Source organism: Equus przewalskii, chromosome 14 (genome assembly GCF_037783145.1).
Source record: "Equus przewalskii isolate Varuska chromosome 14, EquPr2, whole genome shotgun sequence".
NCBI lineage: Eukaryota > Metazoa > Chordata > Mammalia > Perissodactyla > Equidae > Equus > Equus przewalskii.
Genome location: NC_091844.1, coordinates 15998603 through 16017398, shown reverse-complemented (window position 1 = coordinate 16017398; position 18796 = coordinate 15998603).

Genomic DNA, 18796 nt, shown 5'->3' with positions numbered 1-18796 from the left:
CAAGACCGTATTCTCCATCTGCCTTATCTGAATGAGCAGTAATAAAACAAATGAAATAAAATTAATTTTGAACTCACTGGAGCAGTCACAAGGCATAATTATGAAATTTAATAAAGAACTAGAACCTACGATTACTTGCCAGAAACTTACCTAGACAGATCTTACTCATCTTTCTTGTGCTTGCCTTCAGAATTAGAAACTTCCACAAGGTAGAAACTGTTTGGCTCACTCATATTCTGGTATCTTAGCAGCCCTAGCTGAAATTTGAAAACAATTAGAAGAATTTATTTTACTATTCTATACCAGGAAAAATGATTGCACCGAAATTGTCCATATGAAGCCAAATAAAAGGAGAGAGCCTGTTGATATGGAGAAATTAAAGTATATATTTGGTGGTCAATAATGCTTCTGGCTTAATGCTAACATTTTAAGATCAGTAAACTAATTTGCCTTCGGAACTCATAGAGCAAAATGAAGAGATAAAGAGGGCTATTAACAAAATTTGTCCCAGGTTAACATTTTCAGAGAGACACAGAAATACACTGCGGCACAATTTGATTCCCATAAACATCCCCAAAGTATTAACAACTTAGGCAGTTGGGCAATTAGAGAAAAACTTGGAGCCAGACTTGGAAGAAGATAAATACATCTATTGAGAATTTGACTTGGGTGCCCCCTAGTGTACAGAAGGAACTGTAGAGAATAGGTATAAAAGTATGGAAATTATGCTGTCAAATTTTGCACCCTCCTAACTAGAGCACCAGTCCATAAATTGTGTCAAAACAAGCACAACCATCTGAAAATGAGCTGGGAGCTGTTTCTGGGCTGCCTGATAACATCCAGGCTGAGGTCTGGTGGCTGACGGCCCCTACTTGGAGTCCCTATGCAGCTTCTATTTCTGGACACTTCCCTGTATACCTGGAACCAAATCTTATGAAATATTTTTTCTCCACTGATAATGGGGCTCTTAAATGTGCTCCATAAACAGCGTAGGGGAAGGAGGGCTATACATTCCTTTCCAGTGGGTTTAATGGGTGTCTCTATGTTTAAAGGAAGGAAGCATTGAAAGCTTTTTTGACTTCTGCAGGCAACACATTCTAGACCTAGGAGTCTAGATACTGGTACTGGCCAATGTACCAGGTGACATGGAGGTCAGTCAGCTTTGAATGGAGCCCACAAGGACAGTGTGATCTGCCGCAGATCCAGCCTGCAGTGCAAGCAGCCCTGCCATTGGGCCAGACTTGAACAATACCATCAATCATCTCAACATCACTGACACTTAGGGAACACTCCACTACAATAATAGAATACATATTGGGCCTGGCCCAGTGGCCAGATAATTAAAGTTCTGCACACACTGATTTGGCGGTCCAGGTTCATGGGTTCAAATCCTGGGCGGGGACCTACCCCACTCACCAGCCATGCTGAGGAGGGGCCCCACACAAAATAGAGAAAGACTGGTACAGCTGTTAGCTCAGGGATGGTCTTCCTCAAGTAAAAAAAAGAGAAGGATTGGCAACAGATGTTAGCTCAGCACAAGTCTTCCTCAGAATAAAAAGAAAAAAGTAATAATAGAAAACATAGTCTTTAAAATATGTTTACTATGATAGTCTATAGTTTGGAGCACAAGATATGTCAGTTGTATTAGAAATCAATAGCAGAAAGTTGACAGAAAAATCCTCAAATATGTGGAAACAGAATAACATCCTATTAAGTGAAACTTGGGTCAAAGAAGAAATGAAAAGGGAAATTATAAACCATTTCAAGGTGAAAGAAAACACGGCATTTCAAAATTTGTGGGTTTCTGGGCTGGCCCCGTGGCCGAGTGGTTAAGTTCGCGCGCTCCGCTGCAGGCGGCCCAGTGTTTCGTTGGTTCGAATCCTGGGCGCGGACATGGCACTGCTCGTCAGACTACGCTGAGGCAGCGTCCCACATGCCACAACTGGAAGAACCCACAACGAAGAATACACAACTATGTACCGGGGGCTTTGGGGAGAAAAAGGAAAAAAATAAAATCTTTAAAAAAAAAAATAAAAAAAAAAAAATAAATAAAACAAAATTTGTGGGTTTCAAGAAGCAGTGAATTCATCACACTGAATTTATGGTATTAAATATGTATATTTGTAAAGGTCACAATCAATAACCTCTGCTTACAAAGAAGAATTACCTAAAGAATTAACCAGTAAAAGAAGTATTTTAACTAAAAAAAATGAGCTTTGCTATAGGAAATTTGCATCCATAGAAATGTGGAAATGTACGTATGTCTAGGTTTGCAGCATTGGAATCATGTCAGCCTGGAAGCAAAAATGAACATTAGAAGGTTCACAGGAAAAATATATGAGGTTGGATGGTTAGAGTAAAGAACTACTCATAGAGAATTCAGTGACAAGGAAAGTCAGAGAGGAATACTGGACAATATTATTATAACAGTGTACATATGAGAGACTCCAGTGAGATTTGACTTGCTCAAAAGTCAAAAATCATCCAGTGCAGGCAGCTTTCCATTATCCTGATGGTTAGTGAGAGTGGTAATCACTGGCAAAGGGAATGAAGCAGGGCCGTGAAGGGAGTAAGTGGCAGCAAGTGAAGTGAGGACCTTACTAGAGTCTCCTCCCAATGACATGATTGAGCTTCCGTGTGGTAGTGAGATCAGCAGGGACCTTGAGTGGATGCTCCAGGAAGGACATGGCAGCCATTCCCTGGAGGGTCTGTGAGGCATGAGCACCTAAGTGGGGATAAAGGAGGAGGCTCTGGGAGGCTGTCCTGGTGATGCCCTGGACCCTTTTAATATAGAGGAGGTGCCCAGTGGCTGTGACTGAGACCCACATGGTCTTCCTCAAGGCTCTACAGTCATGTCCACCTGAGCCCAGCCTGGTGTCCACTTGCCTTCTGGGCACCACAGCTCCTCCTGCTGCCCAGAGAGGCTGAGCCTCCTTGGGAGGTTTGTGTTTGGGGCTGTCACACCGCGGGGTCCAGTGAATGTCCTACTCACAGAAGTATGTGCAGCTTCTCCAGGATCCACATTGGTTATTGTGAAGGTGAAATTTGTAGAATTTTTGTTGGATGTGTGTCTCCATTTGTTAATATGTGTAGAAATACACTCTGAAGACTTGTCATTCTCTGTATATGCTACCAACTCCTGGGAATAAACAACTTTCTTCTCTTTTTCTTTTGACTCTCCGGTTAAGAATATGATTTTATTTCCACTTGCCATGAAATCCATTATCTTGAAATAGGCAATCATCTCTATTATGGTTTATTTCTTTAGCCAGAAACAGGATTATATTATCCTGGTGATTGAAACACTCTTACTTTGATGCACCTATGTCATGACATGTAACTGACATGCCCATTATTCATTTGGAAAATTTTTGATCATTATTTTAAGAGGGATCTATTTGGAGCACTTATTTTCTATAGAACTATCACCAGAAAATATGAATCAGATTTGTTTTGAGGAAATGACCATGTCATATAAAAATAGTATTTATTTATAGTTTGACATTTTTGTTCTTTTTATAACAATGTAGTGCCAAGGTTGTCATCTCTGAAACATTATTTAGGTCAAAAAACTGAAAGGAATCTCCATTCCCAGACAGAATGTTGCAAGGATTTGGAAGTCCAAAACAACTACTGCAAAAGGCACAAAAAATAAAAAGGGTAAAATGCATTAGTCATATTTTAATGACATCAGAGAGTGGTGGAAAAAGTAAAGATTAGATGGCCTAAAATTTCAGACTAAATATAACCCTCTCTAGCTGAGCTGATGTTTACCTGACATTTTGTTCTTCTGCATTATTTGCCAAAATTGCATGTGGACAGAAGTTCTGACTTGGCTCAGGTAGATGAACACAACTGGGAAGAGACAATACCTTGAGCACAAAGCCACCTCTAACACGTGGCCAACTTTCTAAAGTGGACATTGCTGAGGCCCGAGTCAGCAGGCAGGTTGGGGATGCTGGACCACATGTCAGAAATCTCCTATATTCTCAGGGTGCTGTTTTCTTGCTTTTATTTTTGCTTCCAAGCCTGCATAGACTGTCCTTAACATATGTCTAAACCATGGACATGTACTTCCATCTCCGTTGCATCCCCCGCTGATGTAGGCTTTGCTGTGAGTTCTGGTTTACTTGTCATTGTATGTTGCATTTTCCTTTATCCTCACTGCTATCATATGATCTATGCTGGACCACATTTTGGAGGAGAATAAGTTTTCAGAAGCCCACCCCAGTGTACTGGGTTGAATGTGACTGTGTGACATGACCTCCGGTCTCCTTGCACAAGAACATCACTGAGCCTTTGATGATTACAGGTCTAAAGCCCTGCTCTATACACTAATTTTCTGTGAAACTTGCAGTGGTTCAGGCATGACCTAAGAAGCCAGGCAGAAGTCCTTTCCACTCTGTGATTCTTCATAAGAAAAACATCTGGTCTTCTTTCTGGGTTTAAATCATCAACCCCTGTCATCCACCACCATCCCCAACCCCACCAAATGTGAGCCAAAGAGAAGATTATTTCTAATTGCTGATGTCTACCATTTTCCCTTCATGTTCCCATTCCTGCAGTTTCCCCACAACTGTAAAAGTCTTTACTTCTGGGAAAGAAAAAAAAAATCTCATGTCGTTCTGTATTCTTCCATTTACTATAGAGTAATGCCTTTTTTTTTTTTTTTGGTCCTATATCTTCCAGTTTACACTTTTCATTTCTTCAAATCCAACTGTTGGAATTTCAAGAATTCACATTTTCCACCTGCAAAAGGTAACAGAGACAAATCAGAGACTTCTAGCGTTAGGATTTTGTATCTGCTATGAATTCACAAAAGACTATTTGAATACTCAAAACCCAAAACGTTTACTAATTCTTCTTTGCAAATCCTACTTGACAATAGCTTGTGGAGAATGCTATCTAAAACATGTTAATGGAGTGGGAAGATACACAGCAAAAAGGAGAAGTAGGGAGTTGGGAAAGTGCAAAAAAAACAGCTTCTTAATATTACCAAATATTATCCTCTTAAAAATGTACCAAAGTTGCTAAACTCCAACATGTATTTAACTTGTGTTCTACAAATTGGCCTCAACTGTCTGTTATGCTAATTAAATTTATTTGACGACTGTACACAAGCCAGAGAGAATTAGGATGAGCTTTCATTCATTTCTCTCTTTCCTCATGACTCTGCTCAGTGGGCACTTGGACCCCTCCATCCTGCTGGTTCTGTCACGCCAAGGCTGTGCAGCTGATGGGACTCAGCATGTTGTGTCTGAGGTGCAGCTGAGACACTCATGGTCCAGGGACCTCAGCTGCAACCTGTTCCCCTGAATTCTCTAACAACTTTTTATAGAGAATCAGAATCTGTTGTGTCTGCTCACCAGATAAGTAACACATCTGAGCAGCTGGGCCACCCCAAGCAGGGAGGTTTGTGTTCAGGGCTGCACCACTGTGGGGGGACTTTGTGTACCTTGGGAGCAATAATAAACTCCACCATCTTCAGCCTCCACCTTGCTGATTTTAAGTGTAAAATCTGTCCCTGACCCGCTGCCAATGAACCTGTCTGGGACCCCAGAGTTCCGGTTGGACACCCTATAGGTCAGACGCCTTGGAGATTGGCCTGGCTTCTGCAGGAACCAGTGCAAATAGGTGTTTCCATTACTATGTAGGAGGCTCTGACTAAACCTGCATGAGTTGGAGGCCAGCTCTCCAGGGACGACAGGCAGGGAGAGTGGAGTCTGGGTCATCACAATATCTCCACTGGATCCTAAAATAATGAGAGAGAAGTACAAAGTTGTGTGCAAATATCATGAACCATTTTCATAATTTTCTTTTTGTAATTTATTTCAAGCTAAATTATTTTTTAGTGACTTTGATTAATATAACAAAATATCAATTTCAAAAAAGAACCTAAGATTTTCAATGTACAAAGGGGTCTCTAGAAGTTGCCTATTCCATGCCCCTCTTTTTGTGTCACATTCTTCACCAAAGCACAGGTCCTGTTCCTTCCTGGAATATTCCTTACTCTAATAGATCTAAACATCACATGCCCCTTCCTGAAGGGTAGGACATTAGCCTCTAACACTTGGACAAAATAGACCTGGAGGGAAGTGATGCCCCATAGCTCACTCTCCCTACCCCTTGCTCCTTTCTCATCTCCCCTCTGCCCTTACCTGGGATCCAGAGCATTAGCAGCCCCAGGAGCTGAGCAAGGAATTTCATTTTCAGAAGTTGATCTGATGAGTTCTGATAAGTCAAAGTAAGACTAGAGCTGATCTTTTATCTCAGACTCTCAAGGGAAGGTCCTCCCTAGGGAACAATATGCAAATCCGCCAATGGGTGCAGCAGTGTGGAGAGATCCAGGGGGAGGGTGAGAGGAGCCCTCCTGTGAGCCAAGTAAGATAAAATGTCTCTGTGTTTGAAGGAAAACTAATAAAGATAAAATATTTTATGCCAAAGGGGAAAGAGACATAGTTAAATGTTTCTTTTCCTCTATCAGATTTCTAGCTCTTTATTACTTTCCTGGTCACATTTACGCTCTCTTTAATAAGATTGAGTTCCATAAATATTTGGTGATTCTGATTCTTTTTACATGTTTACTTAATAGAGTCTAGGTTTGTCCTTTTGTGTGTGTATATGTGTGTGTGTGTGTGTGTGTGAGAGGAGGATTGGCCCTGAGCTAACATCTGGTGCCAATCTTCCTCTTTTTGCTTGAGGAACATGGTCCCTGAGCTAACATGTGTGCCAATCTTCCTCTACTTTGTATATCAGACACTGCAACAGCATGGTTTGATGAGCAGTATGTAGGTCCATGCCCGGAATCTTAACCTGCAAACCCAGGGCTGCCAAAGCAGAGTGCACGAACTCAACCACTACGCCACCAGCCCAGCCCCTGTCCTTTTTTTTTTTTTAATTCAGATAAAACAAATACAGAATAAAGGGCAGAAATAATTGTGCAACTGAGTAAACTTTACGTATATTCATTGGCCAGATCAATACACAGAACATTTCAAATTCTCTAGATGCCTCTCTCGTGCAGCTTCCTGATCAATAATGACTCACCATAACGCAAACAAGGCAACTGCTATTTCGACATTTATCATAATAGTTTGGTTTTTCCTGCACTTGAACTTCATATAATTTGAAGTAAGCATATTCTTGTTTCTATCTTCTTTCTTGTTTCTTTACTATTTTTGAGTTTTTCATTCCTTCCTGTGGATTTAAGTTAGCTCCTTCTGTCATTTTCTGTGATTTTAAGGATTTCCTCTTGCCTTTCTTATAGGTATGTCTGCCATTAATAACTTCTCTTCATTTTTGCTTATTAGAAGATAGTTTTACTTTCCTTTATTCTTGAAGAATAGTTTTGTGGTTATAAAATTCTTTGCTGATTTTTTTCTTTCAGTACCTTAAGTCTGTCACTGTTCTACAGTCTCCACTGGTCATGATGAAAATTTAGAAAATTACTTTATTATTGTTTTCCTTTATACAGTGAATCATTTTTTTCTTGCTGCATTCAAGACTTTCTCTTCTCTTTGATCTTTCTAAGTATAATATGTGTAGTTGTGAAGCTCATTGTGTTTATCTTGAACAGATTTCATTGAGTTTCATTAGTCTATAGATTAATGTGTTCCACCACATTTGAACTTTACCATTATTTCTCCAAATATTTTAATATTTTGTATTTAAATAGCTGGAAGCACTGAAAGATCTTGCTCCACTCTCCACCTCAACTGAAACACACCCTTTTTGGCAGTTATCTGCTAGTTTTTGCTGCTATTCTCATGTTGGTGAAATGACAGTTCTTGATGACAGCACTGGGAGGGGAAGGAAGCAGTGCCAGGCAAAAGGCTACAGACATCTTCTGTACAGCATCTTCTGAAGCTCCAGCTCTTTTTCAAGAATAAACAATTGTTAATTTGTTTTACGTCTTTGGCAATTTCCTGAAATAGAGTCCTTAAATAGTTGTTTTTGATAATTTTCCAGCCTTATACTTGTTTTTGTTTGTTTTTGCAGAGGGCATTCACTAAACTGTTCATAACTATAACAGTCATAGCTACAGTGAAAGGGGATGGGGTGTGGACTAACTAACAAAGTAACTTTTTATTTTGGGGGAAGATTAGCCCTGAACTAACATCTGCTGCCAATCCTCCTCTTTTTGCTGAGGAAGACTGGCCCTGAGCTAACATCCATGCCTATCCTCCTCTACTTTATATGTGGGACACCTACCACAGCATGGTGTGCCAAGCGGTGCCATGTCCACAGCAGGGATCCGAACCGGCGAACCCCGGGCCATGAAGCAGAACGTATGAACCCAACATTGCGCCACCGGGCCAGCCTCAACAAAATAACTTTTGAGGAGAAAATTTGAACTTCAGCCCCTCAAGTTAAAGAGAAATGGAGCTCTAAATACACAGTGAGTTCTAGTCATTTGGATTTCTTATTCTCAGAAGTGTACACTAGCAATTTTTTAAATACCTGATATATATTCTAGGATTGAGCAAATAAGTAAATATATTATATAGGTAATGGGAGCCAAGGTTGTCACTATCAGACATAGGAATTATAAATAGGAAATGGAGGAAAAATAGAATGATACGTGGAACTTTTCAATAAGGACTCATGCTCATGCTTATTTTTAGTTATTTTTTATTTGTTATAACTTATTTTGAAATAATTTAAGACTTACAAGAAGTTTCAAAAATATAAAAATAGTACTGCTGTACTTTTACTAACGTTGTCATCTTACGTAAGTTTTGTATAATTCTCAAAACAAAAAATTAACAGTGATATGATGCCATTAACTAATCTAAAATTCATATTTGGATTTTACTGATTTTTCCTCTAACGGACTTTTTATTTTCTAGGTTCAATTCCAGGATCCCGCAATGAATTTACTTGTCATGTTTTCTTAATCTCCTCAAATCTGTGGCAGTTCTTTATTTTTTCTTTGTGACATTGACACTTTTAAACTCTATTGGCCAGTTATTTTAAAGAATGTCCCTCTGATCAGGTTTGTCTGATGTTTCTATTGATAAGATTCAGATAATACATTTTTGGTAAGAATATCACAAAAGGTGTGTGTCCTTCTCAGTGCATCATATCAGGAATTACGTAATGTTAACATGTCTTATCACTGGTGTAGTAAATGCATATGAATAATGAAACCCTTTGTATAAGGAAGTCTAGAGCACAGGTACCCAAGGGTGCTGCTGTATCACTCGTCCTATTTTGTCATCTGCTGATCTCATTAGGAACAGTCTATGCCAGTCTGAGCCTATCTTTATTTTTTTTAAAGAATTTAGTTCTTTTTAGTCTGCTGCCAAAAGAGAATAAATGAAACTAAATTATGTCCCCTCTTAAATGACAAATGATTCTGTGATGGTTATTTCCCACTAGGATGTTGATAGCCTCTAGAAAGGAAAAGAGGAGTGAGGCTGATTAGAATGTGATCGCATCCACTAATGAACGGCTAGTGCTGAGACAAATGTGTAGATAAATGAATAGAAATTTCTGCCATTTAGAATGTTTCAGAAATCAGTGGAGAGACACAGCAAGCACTGAGCTACTTCCAACTTGGAAATTTGAAATACTGTTTGTGCCATATCAGGCTTCACGCAGTTGAGACGGTATTTCTGAAAATCTGAGATTCTGGTGCCTCAGTAGAAGAATGTGTAGCTGCAGCTACATAGCACCTGTTTCTAGAAATACGTATTTTCCATTTCTGATCTGACTAATCAATTGAATTGTTTTTTCATTTTTTTGTCGAAGACAAAAATCAGAGAGGGTGGAGACTGCATAGAGAGAGGGGAAAGTAGAGAAAGGGCAACCAGACTTTACTGGATATAGTTAAACTGACTTGGACTTTAGGAGAAAAAGACAGAAGAAAAGCACTTGAAGAAGTTACAGATGTTTAAGAAAATACTCAAAATCTATAAATAGGTCATGAGGATATAATGTACAGCATGCCTGATGATATTTAATAATACTCTATTGCATATCTGAAAGTTGCTAAGAAAGCAGATCTTAAAAGTTCTCATCATAAGAAAAAAATTCTGTAACTATGTGAGGTGATTGATGTTAACTAGATATTGTGGCAATCACTTTGCAATATATACAAATATGGAATCATTACGTTATACATCTGAAACTAATATAATGTATGTCAACTATGCCTAAAAAAATGAAAGATGAAAATAAATCTTCCCAGAGAAAAGAGAGAATTTAACAAAAGTATGAAGTGACATATTATTATTATTAAGTGACCAAATCAGTCTCACACATGTGTGGTCATTTTGATCTTTCTGCCCAGCAGGTCTGAGGTCTCAGAAGGGCCTGAACTTGAAGGAACTTGTTTCCATAGGATTACAGAAAGTAAGAGAACTAACTTAAAACATTGTTAGGGTGGAATTATGTCAAACCTGGGAGAAAAAAGTGTGATTAGGGGCAGCCAGGGAGAGAAAACCTGAGCTGGGATGGATGGAGCACATGGACCACACAGAAAGAATCCATAAGCTGGGAAATTCAGATCAGATTTTGTTGAACCAATTTGGAGGCTATGGCCAAATGAAATTCAAGTGAGATTTAAACTTCTTCATTGTTTTATGTTTCTCATACTGCCAATAGTTTTCCATTTTTAAAAGGAGTATATGAAGTGACAACTTGTACCAGCCTGAGGATTTCCACCAGGGAGACTGAGGAAAGACAATTCTCTCAGGTCCACAGACTAGCCACTTCTAGGGGCCATGACACTGTCTGTGACCCAATGGAACTTGCAATGAGGCTGTGAGCTCTACGCTAAAGTCAGGCCAGGACAGACCCATGCTCTTGGTGCCCAGAGAACAGGTGGCCATTCCTTCAGGGGTCAGTGATGCTGAGAGCTGAGTGGAGAGAGTCAGCATGGAGCCATCTGTGAGCTGGCTAAGCCACACCGTTCATGACACTGGTTATCTAATGAGAGGGATTCCTGGGCTTGGGGCCACTCCCTGAAGTTCATCCTGCCCCCCTTCACAGCTCTCACCATTTCCACCTCACCCCAGCTTGGTTCTTCTCTGGATGGAGCAGCTGCTGTGATCCTAATTCCCTAGAGAAAGCAGCTGCTTAGCTAAGCAGAAAAGCTGACCCCACATGGGAGTTCTGTGTTTAAGGCTGTTATAGAGTGCAGGGTCCCACTGAGTGTTCTGTGCACAGAGGTATGTGCAGCTTCTGCAGTCTCCACACTGATGATCCTGAGTGTGAAATCTATCCCAGACCCACCATCGCTGAACCAAGCTGGGACCCCAGGAGCCCTGTTGGACACCCCATAGATCAGTGGTTGAGGAGATTGATGTGGTTTCTGCTGGAAATAGTTCCAGTAAATGTGTCCATTACCATAGATGAGACTGAGACTGGCCTTACAGGAGACAGAGGCACTCTCACCCAGTGCCGCAGACAGTGGGAAGAGCAGTGGAGATGGAGTCAGCACAGCAGTCCCATGGGAAACTGTGGAAAAGCAAAGAAACTTATCATGTGAATGTAAACACGAAATAATAGTTGTAAAAGAAAGAAATAATGTACCACAGTCATGTATCTTTTTCATGAACGTAAGATATTTTACAGATTTTATCCAAATTTGCAAGCATTCGTCCCCAGAATCAATGACTGGTATATCATAGTTAGTGCTTGTTCTCAATTGTCTCTTGCACGGGACGAGAATAGCCATCACAATTTTCTTCCCGAAAATTACTTTTTTGTAAAAAGAATCCTGTACTATGAATGCAGAGCAACAGAGGCCAGAGAATCTGTCCCAGAAAGAACATCCTGGGTGAGGGAATCTTCTGGAACTGTCTTCAGGCTGGATGAGTGAGATCACAGCACAGGTTTATCTCTTAGCCAGGGAGTGTCAAATACCACGTGTCTCTATGTGAAAGACCCCAGGATGCAAGCGCCAGTCTTCACCTCAGCTGAAGTCTCCCACATCTCTTGCTTCAGTGGCTCATGAGCCAGTTATACATAGATGCTTGGGGACGATTCAGTCATGAGCTCAGGTTGTTCAGAGCCAAGGATTGGCTGCTCATTTTTCTTTTCCTGAATGTAGTTATTGGCATAAATCTAACCAAATACACTGTTCTTCATTGATATTTTAGTCACTGACAGTCTGTGTCCACAGTGCCTGAGAAGCTGAAAAGTCAGACCATGTCAATCCCATCTCTGAGTCCAGGAGATGACTGTAGATGTGAGCAAATCTGATCTACAGGTCTCCAAAGCCACGGGGAGAACCTGCAGGTTTTGCACTTTCTCCTTCCTGAATGAGGGAGAACCTTTATCTGTGCCCTCCTGATGTCCCATGATGCCTAGACCACACTCCAGAGACCTAGTCCTCACTCTTTCCCTTTACTCAACAGACCCTCCCACTTGCAATTCTTCCTCATGCGTATTTTTTGTGTGAGTCAATTCCCCGGACTTAGTGCTTGAAACAGTTTGTCACAGAAGGAACTGATTTTAGCCAAGTACCTTTTGATAAGGTCATTTTGAGTCTTTCCAAATATTAATTGTCCCATGGCCATGGAGTCGGCTGGATAATGGGCAGTGGGAGGAGCTGTAAAATTTTTCCTAGTTTAAAAGGGTAAGCTCTGAATTGGAAGGAAGAAGTGGTAATAATATAGTCATGCGGTCGCTTAACGATGGAATACATTCTGAGAAATAGGCAATATCATCTTTGTGTGAACATAGAGTGTACTACAGAGGAACAAAATTGGCCACTCCAAAATATGTTTCTCTAACATGATGATTGTTTTCGGCTGATTATTTTTAAGAAACAAAAGACTCAGATTTCTCCTTACCTCCCCCTTAATTCCTAAAAGAATTCAGATTAAAAAAACCCATCTCAGTAAGTGAGCTATCACCTTAGCATAACATGAACTAGGTGGCAGACAAGGAGGAACCTGGACAAGCCTGCTTATTGGGCTGCACTCTGTGTTCTTCTGTTTCTGTGTGGCCAAACACTTGTTTTCCAAACATTTTCTCCTTTTCACCTACCTGTGAAATACCTTCCTTCCCTTTAAAGTCCCTGACTCTCCCCACCCCCAACATCTTCGTTGGTCTTTAGCTGAGAACAGTATTTAAGCTGAGGGCTTCAGCCATTTTGGTAAGTTACTTGGTTTTCTTTCATGTATACATGTTATTAAACTTTCGTTTGTTTTACTCCTGTTAATCTGTCTCATGTCAATTTAATTCTTAGACCAGCTAGAAGAATCTAGAAGGGCAGAGAAAAATTTCTTCCTCCCCTACAGTACTTGCACAAACCTAGATGGTATAGCCTACTACACACCTAGGCCGTATGGTACTAATCTTATGGGACCACTGTCATTTATGTGGTCCATCATTGACTGAAACGTTGTTATATAGTACATGACTATAATAATAACCAAAATTAGTCTAGATTCTAGGTCATTATTATAAGACACACTCAGAGCCCCTCCTGGGATCACTGTTATGCATGTGCCCCCTCTTGTGGCTATGTGTGGTGAGACAGACTGAGGGTTTTTTCTGTTATTTGGCAATGCCATTTCCAGGGTAATAGGAAATTCTCTCTTGCATATGTTCAAACATGTTTTATTTCTGATACCTGTAACAGATCATAATTGGTTTCCAGGTAATATGTAAGAGTGTGTAACATTAGATAGTGATGCACAACTTTCAGTTAGATGTCAACGGTCTATGAACTAGTATTTCCCCACATGTCTGGGATCCATACACCATAGACGTCACTCAATATTTTCTGCTCAACACTTTCTAATAGCAATGGAGTCACTGTGGTGTGATTAGGATTGGAATCCTCAGTGATTCAATTGTTCTGTATTTACACCACACTTTTATTGTCCTCTTCCAGTTGTAATCTGTGTATCAGTTTCTCTCTTTTTTGTCCCACTGGTGTCCCTCAGCTCCCCTGGGAAGTACTGTGAAGACAAAGTGATGATTGCACAGGAAAACTCATCTTCAAGTTCTCAGTTCTGATTAGACTTCACCTTCATTCCATTTAGTAATTCCATGGGAGATGATGATCACCAGATGATTATGAAGAGAGGGGACACCCTCTTCTATCTTACCTCCAACAAGAACATCCTGGATTTTATGAATGTTTAAGTCAAATTTATGAAAAGATTCAAATTGATTTCCCAAACTTATTACGTACAGAGTCTGAAGGCTGGGAATAGTGTCTTTGTTCTCTACTTTGCTTCCGGTTCCACAAAAGGCAACAAAACCTGCATTATTTAGGGTTTTGTGAGTGTCCTTTGGGTGTGTCCCTCTATCACCTAGCTCTTTCTCCTCTTCCCCAGGACTCTCTATCAATTCTCTAGTCCTCACAATGTCTAGTTCTCACGTTCTTTCATCTGTAAGTAAATGAGTGCCCTTCTTTCCAGCTAACAACCAATTTCTCTAAAATTTGTGACATAATAATGCTGACTTATTAAATCAGTTCATAGTCACTTTTTTCCAGGAAAGATTTTCTTCTTCTTCTTCTTATTTTGTTTTTTATTAATGTTATGATAGATTACAACCTTATGAGATTTCAGTTGTACATTTTTGTTAGTCATGTTGTGGGTACACCACTTCCCCCTTTGTGCCCTCCCCCCACCCTTTTCCCTGGTAACCACCGATCTGATCTCCTTATCAATATACTAACTTCCACCTATGAGTGGAGTCATATAGAGTTCGTCTTTCTCTGACTGGCTTATTTCGCTTAACATAATACCCTCGAGGTCCATCCACGTTGTTGTGAATGGGCCAATTTTGTCATTTTTTATGGCTGAGTAGTATTCCATTGTGTATATATACCACATCTTCTTTATCCAATCATCAGTTTCTGGGCATGTAGGCTGGTTCCACGTCTTGGCTATTGTAAATAATGCTGCGATGAACATAGGGGTGCAACGGACTCTTGAGATTTCTGATATCAGGTTCTTAGGATAGATACCCAGTAATGGGATGGCTGGGTCATAGGGTATTTCTATTTTTAACTTTTTGAGAAATCTCCATACTGTTTTCCATAGTGGCTGTACCAGTTTGCATTCCCACCAACAGTGTATGAGGGTTCCTTTTTCTCCACAACCTCTCCAACATTTGTCGCTCTTGGTTTTGGATGTTTTTGCCAATCTAACGGGTGTAAGGTGATATCTTAGTGTAGTTTTGATTTGCATTTCCCTGATGATTAGCGATGATGAACAACTTTTCATGTGTCTATTGGCCATATTCATATCTTCTTTTGAGAAATGTCTGTTCATGTCCTCTGCCCATTTTTTGATCGGGTTGTTTGTTTTTTTGTTGTTAAGCAGTGTGAGTTCTTTGTATATTATGGAGATTAACCCTTTGTCGGATAAGTGGCTTGTAAATATTTTTTCCCAATTAGTGAGCTGTTTTTTTGTTTCAATCCTGTTTTCCCTTGCCTTGAAGAAGCTCTTTAGTCTGATGAAGTCCCATTTGTTTATTCTTTCTATTGTTTCCCTCAACTGGGGTGTTATAGTGTCCGAAAAGATTCTTTTGAAACTGATGTCAAAGAGTGTACTGCCTATATTCTCTTCCAAAAGACTTATTGTCTCAGGCCTAATCTTTAGGTCTTTGATCCATTTTGAGTTTATTTTGGTGTGTGGTGAGAAAGAATGGTCAATTTTCAATCTTTTGCATGTGGCTGTCCAGTTTTCCCAGCACCATTTGTTGAAGAGACTTTCTTTTCTCCATTGTAGGCCCTCTGCTCCTTTGTCGAAGATTAGCTGTCCATAGATGTGTGGTTTTATCTCTGGGCTTTCAATTCTGTTCCATTGATCTGTGGACCTGTTTTTGTACCAGTACCATGCTGTTTTGATCACTGTAGCTTTGTAGTATGTTTTCAAATCGGGGATTGTGATTCCGCCGGCTTTGTTTTTCTTGCTCAGGATTGCTTTAGCAATTCGCGGTCTTTTGTTGCCCCATATGAATTTTAGGATTGTTTGTTCAATTTCTGTGAAGAATGTTCTTGGGATTCTGATTGGGATAGCATTGAATCTGTATATTGCTTTAGGTAGTATGGACATTTTAACTATGTTTATTCTTCCAATCCATGTGCATGGAATGTCTTTCCATCTCTTTATGTCATCGTCAATTTCTTTCAAGAAAGTCTTGTAGTTTTCATTGTATAGATCCTTCACTTCCTTGGTTAAGTTTATCCCAAGGTATTTTATTCTTTTCGTTGCGATTGTGAATGGGATTGAGTTCTTGAGTTCTTTTTCTGTTAGTTCATTGTTAGTGTATAGAAATGCTACTGATTTATGCACGTTAATTTTATACCCTGCTACTTTGCTGTAGTTGTTGATTATTTCTAATAGTTTTTCTATGGATTCTTTGGGGTTTTCTATATATAAGATCATGTCGTCTGCAAACAGCGAGAGTTTTACTTCTTCGTTACCTATTTGGATTCCTTTTATTTCTTTTTCCTGCCGAATTGCTCTGGCCAGCACCTCCAGTACTATGTTGAATACGAGTGGTGAAAGTGGGCACCCTTGTCTTGTTCCTGTCCTCAGAGAGATGGCTTTCAGTTTTTGTCCATTGAGTATGATGTTGGCTGTGGGTCTGTCATATATGGCCTTTATTATGTTGAGGTACTTTCCTTCTATACCCATTTTATTCAGGGTTTTTATCATAAATGGTGTTGGATCTTGTCGAATGCTTTCTCTGCATCTATTGAGATGATCATGTGGTTTTTGTTTTTCATTTTGTTGATGTAGTGTATCACATTGATTGGCTTGCGGATGTTGAACCATCCCTGTGTCCCTGGTATAAATCCCACTTGATCATGGTGTATAATCTTTTTGATGTATTGCTGTATTCGGTTTGCCAAAATTTTGTTGAGGATTTTTGCATCAATGTTCATCAGTGATATCGGCCTGTAGTTCTCCTTCTTTGTGTTGTCCTTGTCAGGTTTGGGGATCAGAGTGATGTTGGCTTCATAGAATGTGTTAGAGAGTACTCCATCTTTCTCAATTTTCTGGAACAGTTTGAGGAGAATAGGTATTAAGTCTTCTTTGAATGTTTGGTAGAATTCTCCAGAGAAGCCGTCTGGTCCTGGACTCTTATTTTTGGGGAGGTTTTTGATTACCCTTTCTATTTCCTTATTTGTGATTGGCCTATTCAGATTCTCCATTTCTTCCTGATTCAGTTTGGGGAGATTGTAGGAGTCTAGGAATTTGTCCATTTCTTCCAGGTTGTTCAATTTGTTGGCATATAGTCTTTCATAGTATTCTCTTATGATCTCTTGTATTTCATTGGTATCTGTTGTGATTTCTCCTCTGTCATTCCTAATTTTATTAATTTGCGATTTCTCTCTTCTTTTCTTTGTGAGTCTGGCTAGGGGTTTGTCAATTTTGTTAATTCTTTCGAAGAACCAACTCTTTGTTTCATTGATCCTTTCTATTGTCTTTTTTGTTTCAATATCGTTTATTTCTGCTCTTATTTTTATTATTTCCCTCCTTCTACTGACTCTGGGCTTTGTTTGTTCTTCTTTTTCTAGTTCTGTTAGGTTTCGTTTGAGGTTGCTTATGTGAGCTTTTTCTTGCTTAGTGAGGTGGGCCTGTATTGCGATGAATTTCCCTCTTAGGACTGCTTTTGCTGCATCCCAAATGATTTGGTATGTCGTGTTCTCATTTTCATTTGTCTCCAGATAAAATTTGATTTCTTCTTTAATTTCTTCAATGATCCATTGTTTGTTCAGAAGCGTGTTGTTTAGTATCCACATTTTTGCACCTTTCTCTGCTTTTTTCTTGTAGTTGATTTCTAGTTTAATAGCATTATGATCAGAAAAGATGCTTGATATTATTTCAACTCTCTTGTATTTATTGATGTTTGCTTTGGTTCCTAAAATATGGTCAATCCTTGAGAATGTTCCATGTGCACTTGAGAAGAATGTGTAACCTGCTGTTTTTGGATGAAGTGTTCTATATATATCTATTAAGTCCATCTGGTCTAATTTTTCATTTAATTCTATTATTTCCTTGTTGATTTTCTGTCTGGATGTTCTGTCCATTGGTGTTAATGGTGTGTTGAGGTCCCCTACTATTATTGTATTGTTGTTGATGTCTTCTTTTAGTTCTGTTAAGAGTTGCTTTACAAATTTTGGTGCTCCTGTGTTGGGTGCGTATATATTTATAAGTGTTATGTCTTCTTGGTGGAGAGTCCCTTTTATCATTATATACTGTCCCTCTTTGTCTTTCTTTATCTGTTTTGCTTTGAAATCTACCTTGTCTGATATTAGTATAGTGACACCTGCTTTCTTTTGTTCATTATTAGCTTGGAGTATTGTTCTCCATCCCTTCACTCTGAGTCTGTGTTTGTCTTTGGGGCTGAGGTGTGTTTCCTGGAGGCAGCATATTGTTGGATCTTGTTCTTTGATCCATCCTGCCACTCTGTGTCTTTTGATTGGGGAGTTCAATCCATTTACATTTAGAGTGATTATTGAGATGTGGGGGCCTACCACTACCATTTTGTGTCTTGTTTTCCGGTTTTCTTCAATTTCCTTTGTTTCTCGTCCCATGGTTTAATCTGTTCTGATGAAGAGCTGCTACTCTCTGTTGTTGTCCTTCTACTTATCTCCTCTGCTCTTGGTTTTGTAGCCCCTTTCCTTTTTTGGATTTTTCAGGAATGAGGCTTTTCCTGAGGATTTCCTGAAGAGGAGGTTTTGTGGCAATGAACTCCCTTAATTTTTGTTTATCTGGGAAAGTTTTTATTTCTCCATCGTATTTGAAGGATATTTTCGCTGGGTAGAGAATTCTCGGCTGTAGATTTTTGTCCTTCAGATTTTTGAATA